The 9833-nt window shown below is 43.3% G+C and overlaps 1 pseudogene; it reads left to right on the top strand.

The window, feature by feature from the left end:
- The first annotated feature begins 713 nt into the window (after window positions 1–713).
- Window positions 714–9602, top strand: LOC103254234 (annotated as a pseudogene).
- Window positions 9603–9833: the final 231 nt, after the last annotated feature.

Here is a 9833-nt window from a genome sequence, read left to right as displayed (position 1 = left end):
GACAGAGGAGGCAGAGAGGAGGTGGAGGAGAAACTGATGGAGGGTAAAGTGGCAAAAGTGGGTTACGAGAGGCAGGTGAAACTAAATTAGCTGGGTCAGGGTCTGAGTTGTAGGAGGGAAAGCAGGGAGGGGGTAAAGTCACTGAAGAAGGAATCAAAAAGAGTATACCACAGGAGGAACAAGGGGTCCGGGCAGTGCACCATTTTGACAACCTCGGACCATTTGCCCTTGTGGCAGTTATAGAGGTCAAGTTGAAGGAGAATGATAAGACGCAAAAGACCTGCCTTGGGCCCACCTCCTTTCACCTAGCCGATATTGAGGAGACTCTTAGGGTAGGTGCTCCTTTCTAGTGAGAGGGTCCTGAGACCTTTCAGAATGCATTTCAACAGGGGTGCCCTTTGCCACCGCATCTTGGGTTGCCCATGAGAAGTAATCCTAGAGGGGGAGAGAGATGGGTTTAAGAAGGGATAGCCTGGGCCATTTGGTGAGACCTCGTCTCTACAATATATCCAAAAAATGAGGCTGGTGTGTGTCTGTAGTCCCAGCTACTTGGAAGGCTGAGGCAGAAGGATCGCCGGAGCCCAACAGGTCGAGGCTGCGGTGGCTGCGAGTATGCCACTGCACTCCAGCCCGGGCGACGGAGTGAGACTCTGATTTAGAAACAAAACGAAACAGAAACGGACCCTAGGAAGTCAGAAAGAAAGAAATGACCCATGCCCTTGGCCGACAGCCCGAGCAGAGGATCGATGGAATCACCTGAGCATGTGAGTAACAGGTGAGCAAGGGCATCTCCTTCATCTCCTCGGCCCGCCAGAGGCAGCACTGTTGAAGCACAGAGGGCCTCAGGCCCCAGCAAGGGCTGCTCCAACACACACATTCGGGAGACTTGGCCAAGCCTTCCGCAGAGGGCCCTGGGCCCCAAGGGAAAAGAGCTCCCCGAGGAGACAGAAGCAAGCCTCTCAGGTCGTGTTTAAAGACCCCCTAGCAAGGAATAGGGAGGCACATGGACAGAAGAACTGGTGTTGAGAGTGGTCCTGAGGGGGCCAGAAAAAGAGATACAGGCAGTGGTGAGACTGCTTCTACACAGCGGAAAGGGTGCTTCTACACCGAGGGGGACAGTAGCCTCTTTGGACTTGCTTTCAGACCTAGCAAGGGTTAGGGCAGCGCATAAACTCACTGGTGATGACACTTTCTTGTTGAGTCGGAGTCTCACTGCTGCCCAGACTGGAGTGCAGTGGCCGCTCCCGGCCACCGCAGCCTCGAACTGCAGGGCTCCGGCGATACTTCCGCCTCAGCCTTCCAAGTAGCCAGAACTACAGGCATGTGCTACCACGCCTGGTGAATTTTTTTGATTTATTGTAGAGACGAGGTCTTGCCAAGTTGCCCGGTTGGGTCTCGAACCCACGGGCTCAGGCAATCCACTCGCCTCTGCCTCCCAAAGTGCTGGGATGACGGGCTGAGCCACCGAGCCCGACCGGTGATGACACTTTCATACTGGAAAAGGCTGAGACAACAGGGAGTGAGCATTCGATGTGGCTCATCGCAGGCAATAGGAGTCAAGAGTGAGCATCAGAGAAAGAGAGCCAAGCACCTTGCCTGTAGGGAGACTCGGGTTGGAAAAGAGAGTGAGAGAGAATGAGGCAAAATCTCATCTCCAAAATGTTAGGTCAGGTCAGGTCAGGGGTCTGTGATTTGGTGCCGCATGAAAGATGCAAAGAATTGCACGAGAATTAGATGAGAAAATATCGTTTATTTAGAAAGTAGATTAGAGAGAGAGAGGTAGAGAAAAGATTCACCTCCCCAAGGTAGGAGAGGCCAAAGCTTAGGAAAATACAGCCTGACCGGAGCTCAAAGAGCCAACACGGCTGGACCAGAGCTTAATGAAACCATGGTCACTGCTGTTTGAGATTGAATACTTTCTAAAACTTCCCTTTGATGGGGGCAGGTTGTTAAGGTGATTGGGTGGTGGTCTGTTGTACGATACCACAAAGGGGCCAGGTAAGCACAGGTACTGACACCACAGTGATGACTGCAGGCAGATGGGTGGGCCAGTCACATCACTGTTACCATGGTGATGGGGTCTGACTGCCTCCTCCCTGATGATCAGATGGATAGGAGGGGCAGGTCAGATAGCTGAAAGACACATTCTTTAGGAGATATTAATCTCAATATCTTGTGACTTGCTCGGGGTTTCAGGAAAGAATTATTGTCTGGCTTAAGGAGGCCAGACAAACTCTATGTTGGGCTCTATCCTTCCACACCCTTATGCACATCAGAGTAGGCAAGGAATTATTGACCAAATTTCCAAAAGCAAATGCCATAAAAGCTAAGATAGACAAGTGTGACCTCATCAAACTGAAAAGCTTTCACACAGCAAAAGAAACCATCAGGAGAGTGAAGAGAGAACCCTCAGAATGGGAAAAAAAATTTGCAGATTATGCATCTGACAAAGGCCTAACAAGGATCTACAAGGAACTCAAAGTGGAAGAAGAAAAAAAGAACCAGTAAAAAGTGGGCAACGGACATGAACAGATACTTCTCAAAAAATGACATGCAAGCAGCCAACAGACACATGAAGAAATGCTCAGCCTCACTAATCATCAGAGAAGTGCAAATTAAAGCTATAATGAGATACCATTTAACTCCAGTAAGGATGGCTATCAATAAGTCAAAAAACAACACATGCTGGCGTGGGTGCAGAAAAAAAGAGAAAGCTTTGTTAACTAGTTCAACCTCTACAGAAAGCAGTGTGGTGATTTCTAAAAGAACTAAAAATTGACCTTCCAGATGATCCAGAAATCCCTCTGTTGGAATATACCCAAAGGAACATAAATTGTTCTACAAAAAAAGACACCTGCAATATTGCCACACTATTCACAACAGCAAAAACATGGAACTAACCCTACTGCCCATTGAAAGTGAACGAGATAAAGAGAATGTGGTACATATACACAATGGAGTATTACGCTGCCATAAATAAGAACAAAATCATGGACTTCACAGTAAATTGGATGGAGTTGGAGACCATTACAATGAGTGATCTATCACAGAAGCAAAGAACTGAGTACCGCATGTTCTCACTCACGAGTAGACCCTGAACATTAATCATATTAGCACAACGGAGGGATCTGCAGTCACTGGGCACTGCTAAAAGAGGGAGGGAGAGAGGAAGGTGAGGGGCATATGACAACACACAGGGTACCTAGTTCACCACTGGGGGAATGAGAGCCAGTTAGAAGACCAAATTTCACCTGCACGCAGCCTACTTATGTTGCAAACCTCACTTGTACCCCACAACTCTATAATAAAATTAAAATTTTTTAAAAAGAAAAAACTGAAGGACTCACACTTTCAAGTTACAAAAACTTAGTACAAAGCATCAGTAATCAGAACAATGTGGTGCTAACATAAAAACAGATGCACAGATTAATGGAATACAATTGAGAGTCCAAAACAAAATCCATACATCTATGGTCAACTGATTTTCAACAAAAGTGTCAAGATCATTCAAAAGGAAAAGAATATCCTTTTCCACAAATAGTGTTGGTACTAGATATCCAGATACAAAAGAGTGAAACTGGGCCCCTATTTCATGCCACACACAAAAATTAACTCAGAATGAATCATACACATACATGTAAGAGTCAAAACTATACAACTTTTGGAAGAATATACAGGTGAAAACCTTCATGATCTTAAATTAGGCAATAGTTATTTGATATGACACAAAAGCACCAGCAACGGAAGAAAAGATAGATAAATCGGGGTTCGTTAAGTCTAAAAATCTTTGTGTTGCAAATACTACCAGTTAAAAGATGACCCACAAAATGGGAGAAATATTTGCGAGTTATATTATTAATAAAGGTCTAGATTCTAGAATATATATTTTCAAACTCATACAATTCAATAATGAAAAGTATAAATACTCAATTTAAGTAGGGAGAAAAAAAGAAATGGATGATATCCTAGAAAGCTGAAACCTACAAAGACAGAATCAGGAAGAAAGAGAAATCTAAATAGACCAAAAATAAGTATGGAGATTGAATCAGCAATAAAAAGACTCCCATCAAAGAAAAGTCCAGGACCTGATGGCGGCACTATAAAATTCTGCTAAACATTTCAAGAACGAATACCAATTATCCTCAAACTCTTTCAAAAGGTTGAAGAGGAGGGTATACTTCCAAACTCATTCTACAAGACCAGCATTACTCTGATCCCACAGTCAGACAAGGACACTAAAAGAAAAGAAAACTACAAGTCAATATCCCTGATGAACACACACAAAAATCCTCAACAACAACAACAACAACAACAAAAAACTAGCAAACTGAATTCATCAGCACATTTCATGATCAAGCAGGATTTATCCCAGAGATACAGAGATCTTTCAACATACATAAATTAATAAATGCTATATATCACATTAAGAATGCAGAAAAAACATCTGACAAAATCAAATTTAACATTTATGTTAAAAACTCTCAAAAATCGGTACAAAAAGAATGTACTTCAACACAATAAAATTTATATATGACAAGCCCACAGCTATTATTCTACGCAGTGGTGAAAAATTGAAAGCTTTCCCTCTAGAATCAGGATCAATACAAGGATGCCCATCCTTGTCAACATAGTACCGGAAGCCCTAGCAGAGAAATTAGGTAAGAAAAATAAAATAAAATAAAAGGCATCCATATAGATAGGAAAGAAGTGAAATTGTATATATATATATTTTTTGGCTGATGACATGATATAGTATAAGGAAACCCTTAAAGATATCCCAGAAAAACCTGTTAGAACTCAAATTCAATAAATTTGCAAGTTATAAAAATCAACATACAAAAACTAGTGGTGTTTCTTACTCTGGCACCCAGGCTGGAGTGCAGTGGCACACTTACGGTCACCCCTGTGTCGACCTGCTGGGCTCCAGCGATCCTTCCACCTCAGCCTTCCAAGTAGCCGGAATTACAGGTATGCGCTACCGTGCCCAGCTGATTTTTTGATTTATTGTAGAGATGAGGTCTTGCTGCCCAGGCAGGTCTCGAACCTGTGGGCTCAGGCAATCCACTCACCTCAGCCTCCCAAAGGCTTGGGATTACAGGCTGAGCCACCAAACCCGGCTCCATTCATTTTTTAAAAATTCAGTTTATTTTTTTCTTGGTGTTTTTCTTTTGGATAGTTTTTATTGCATCTACAAATTTATCAATATGTTCTAGTGCTGTGTTTAGTCTGTTTTTCATCATATCCCGTGAATTTTTAATTTTAAACATTTTTTATCCTAAAAAGTTTCCTTCTGATATTTTCCATTATGTTCATCTTTAAAAATTCTGTAGCATATGAAGCATACTTAAAATAGACATTTTAGCGTACTTTTCTGTTAATTCTTTTTTCTCTGTCATTTCTAGGTCAGTTTCCCGTAACTGATCTTACTCTTGGTTATGTGCCACATTTTCCATATATATGAATTAACTTTTCTCAAAAAGAGGTCTGGCCTTTGTTCCAGGTCCTGAGGAGTAATCTCTAAATTCTTGGAATAAAAAGTTTGGCTGCCTTTGTTCTCAGTTCCTGGTAACTTTCCTCTAAATACTGGGCACTTCCTGAGTAGCTGGAGTGTCTTTCTCATTCATAGTAGGTCCCGATTTGATATGCTAACGGATGACTCAGAATAGGGGCTAACTGGGTTTGAATGACTAACTATGAGATTAGAGGGTTCAGGTCACATGATATCAGCCTGATCTCTGAAGTGGGATGAGGGGTAGTGATTGAGTTCAATCACTTGGCTGAGGATTCAGTCAATTATCTCTTCACAATGAGACCTGAGGGTGAAATCTGAACTTTTTCTTTTATCCAAATTCCTAACTGAGAGGTTGGGGAGTCACATGTGGTAAGAACTCAGCAAAACATCTTTTTGACAATTTAAAAAATTTTTATTTTAAAGATGTGGGGTACAGTTCAGGGTTAGGCATAAAAATGTCAGCAAAACATCTTAACTTCAACCCCATCTCAACAAACCTAGAGCCTTTCCACCCTTCATCTCAGCAAAACAACTTATCTCCTAATAAGGACTATGAAAGATCGTACCTATAGAAACCTAGAAGAACCTTAGCTTATTCTTAGTTTAGTCTTTTTGCCTCAGCATAACCATTAGAAAGTGTTCAGACATTCTACTGCAGGACAAGCAGCAGCCTATCCCATCCCCCCTTGGCAAATCTCCATCAGATGCAAGACCAGGATAGACCAGCCTTTCAATTCATGGTTTAGCATAATAATGTCTAGTAAACTTTTAGGTTCTTTGCCAAGGTTGAAGGTCAAAGATCACCCTTTGGTTGGCCAAAGTCATGAAATGATAACATGACCACCTTTGGTCAAGGAGTTTGTGAATTGCAAATGATTAACAAGTCTCTTGCAAAAGAAACCCCCCAGGCCCAAACTCCCGAATTAACCTCATTAGCCCTTTATGACCTAAGTGACACAGATAAGCCACACCATGGCAGCAATCATGTGACTAATCTGGTGTGGCTGTGTGCTCTTTGAGCTATGGTTATCGGCAGGCTTCCTGGCTTTGGCTCCCTCCCTCACCTTGGGGAGGTGAATCTTCTCTCTCCCTTCTCTCTTTCTAATTTACTTTAAAATAAACTTCTTTCTTTACCTCTTTGTGTGTTGCAATTCTTTGCATTACTCAGATCTCTGGGTTGCCAGTGCGCATCTCTGGCATGCCAGCTCTAGCGGTGCTGCACCCCTCTCCACCCATCCACCCTCTCCCTATCCATATCCTAACAGCCTACATATTACTACTAGTCAAGAAATCTTTAAATCTACTTATGACTTGCAAGCCCCCACTTGGAAATATCCCTCCTCTCCTGGCCAAACCAACAAGAATCTCACATGTATTGATTTATGGTTTCTTGTAAATTCCACCCTGCTAAAGTTGTAAATAACCAAGCCACCAGTTGGACCATACTGGACACATGTTCTCAGGACCTCCTGAGGATGGGTATATCCGGGCTTACACCCTCAAGTTTGACTCAAAAATAAACTATCTCTAATATTTTATAGAGTGTGGCATCTTTTTACAAACAGACCTTAATAAAAACTCTAGACAATGAAGCTTGGGTGAGCTTTTCTGGGTGGTAACGCACTGCATATTGTCACTGATGTGCTGGGAAGGTAGTGTATTCTGACTCTTCAGGGAAGGGACAAGAAAGCTTCATTTTGGGACTCTCCCAGACCTACCCTATATATCTCTTCTTTTGGCTGGTTCTGATTTGTATCTTTTTTTTTTTGGCTATAATAAAACTGTAATAATAAATATGGTGTTTTCCTGAGTTCTGTGAGTTGTTGTAGTGATGTATCAAGTTTGAAGGTGTAAATCAAAAATAAAATTTTAAGACCTCCAGCTGACTGAACAAACCCCCTCTGGACCAAAGAAAATGTGAAAAACGAAATCCCAGCTTGTGAGAGAAAAGGAGGTTGGATGTATCTCATTGTTACCCCTCCCTTATGGAATTTTAGAAACACTTGATCAGTATTAACATAAACCGAGAGACTCTGTGGCAATAAATACCAAATTCCACCCTGCTCTGGTCTCCCATCACATGACAGATAGCAGGCCCTAAAGGAAATAGAAATACTTTACCCCAAAATGTTTCTTTGACATATTTTGAAGTGACCCTGTAAATCTTTTAGGGAAATTTGCATCTGTCAAGAATCCCTTCCCCAGAGATTCCTGGAGGAACCAGTTACCTTTGAAGACATTTGCCACCTATTTTCTCTGAAGCTTGCTCCTTAAAGCTCCTTAAAACCTTAGCTTCTTAAACCCCTCCTACTTTAACTCAGCATTTCTTTTTCTGATTTCAAATTCTTTAGACAGAACTTAACTCACTACCAATTGCCAATCAGAACATTTTTGAACCCACCTATGACCTGCAAGCCCCGCTTGGAGACGTCTCACCTTTCTAGGGCCAACCAATGTAGACATCACATATATTGATTTATGTCTTGTGTGTCACCTGTATCTCCCTAAAAATGTATGCAGCTCATGTGTGATTCAACCACTTTGGACACATGTTCTTGGACTCCTTGGGACTGTGCAAGGAGTTTATGGTCCTCTCACCTTTGGCTCAGAATAAACCTCTTTAAATATTTTACAGAGTTTGGTAATTTAGTTAACAGGGGTAAGTGGGGACTCCCAAATATTTAGCTAGCTGTTCAGTGCCCAGGTAGCCTAAAACTCTCTGAACTTGCAGCTAACATCTGAAGTCTCAAGGAGGACCGTGTCCTTAACCTGTGAGGTGTGACTCAACTCTAGGAGTTGGCGTCAGATGCTAATGCAACGTATCTAGTAATTGTAGCAATGCTAGATACTATAAAGGCTACATTGTTACTTATCTGGATTTAATTGTCTTCCTTTAGATGGTGCTGGGCTTTTGGTAGGCTACAACTTGTCGATCATCTTGAACCTTTTGAAGACGGATTTCATGCTTTGTTAAGAAGGCAGCTTTCTCTCCTCTCACCAGGTGTCCTCGTGTGAGTGACATCGTCTTTAAACCCGGTGTGGCAATCCGTGACGCATTGCCGTGATGCCCAAGGGAGGACAGGGCAACCTGGAAGTCCAACTATTTCCTTAAGATCATCCAACTTTTGGATGACTATCCAAAATGCTTCCTTTTGGGAGCAGACAATGTGGGCTCCACACAGACACAGAAGATCCATCCGCTGATGGGCAAGAACACCAAGCACAAGGCCCAGGTCTGGAGAAACCGCTGCCTCATATCTGGGCGAATGTGGTGCCATTGCCTCATGTGAAGTCACTGTGCCAGCCCAGAACACTGGCCTGGGGCCCGAGAAGACCTCCTTCTTCCAGGCTTTAGGCATCACCACCCAAATCACGAGAGGCACCACTGAAATCCTGAGTGATGTGCAGCTGATTAAGACCAGAGACAAAGTGTGAGCCAGTGAAGCCACACTGCTGAACATCTCCTTGGTCTCCTTTGAGTGGATCATCCAGCAGGTGTTCCCCAAAGGCAGCAGCTATAACCCTGAATGCTCGCCATCACAGTGGAAACTCTGCATTTTCACTTCCTGGAGGGTGTCTGCCATGTTGCCAGTGTTTGCAGATTGGTTATCCAGTTGTGGCATCAGTACCCCATTCTATTATCAACGGGTAGAAATGAATCCTGGCTTTATCTGGGGAGACTGATTACACCTTCCCCCTTGCTGGAAAGGTCAAGGTCTTCTTGGCTGATCCATCTGCCCTTGCGACTGCCGCCCTTGGGGCAGCTGCCATCACAGTTGCAGTCAAGGTTGAAGCCAGGGAAGAATTGGAGGAGTCCGACGAGGATATGGGATTTGGTCTCTTCGACTCATCACCAGAAAGTGACCAACTCAGCCAGCTTTATTTGCAACATAAGGAAATGAAGACTACTTCTGTTAAAAAAAAAAAAAAGAAGGCAGCTTTCACTCTAAAAATGGATTATTCCGACCTCTATCTAAAGCATGACTTCCTGGAATCTCCCAGAGCTAGCTAATTGCTGGAGATTGCAAGCGGATTTTTTTCATATGCAAACCAACCAATCCGGAGCCCAGTCCCATCCACCTCCTAGATCAGGCTCTGACACTCAGCTGCTATTCCCAGCCCAGCCTAGGTAAAAACTAGGGACATCCTCTCTCCCCCAGAGCCTGCTAGAAGTATTTAGACTAGCTAGTCCCAAGCCTGCTGACCATCCCTTGCTAATTCCTTTCTGTAGAAACCACAATAAAGGCTCTTGTCCAGCTGACAACACCCCCCCTCTCCCACCACCTCCTGACAAACCCTGCCGGTGTGGTCTTAGGCGGTG

This window comes from Carlito syrichta, unplaced genomic scaffold (assembly GCF_000164805.1).
Source record: "Carlito syrichta isolate Samal-C Ts95f unplaced genomic scaffold, Tarsius_syrichta-2.0.1 Scaffold273773, whole genome shotgun sequence".
NCBI lineage: Eukaryota > Metazoa > Chordata > Mammalia > Primates > Tarsiidae > Carlito > Carlito syrichta.
The sequence above is the reverse complement of the archived record's forward strand: the minus strand, read 5'-3'. Positions and strand labels throughout refer to the sequence as shown.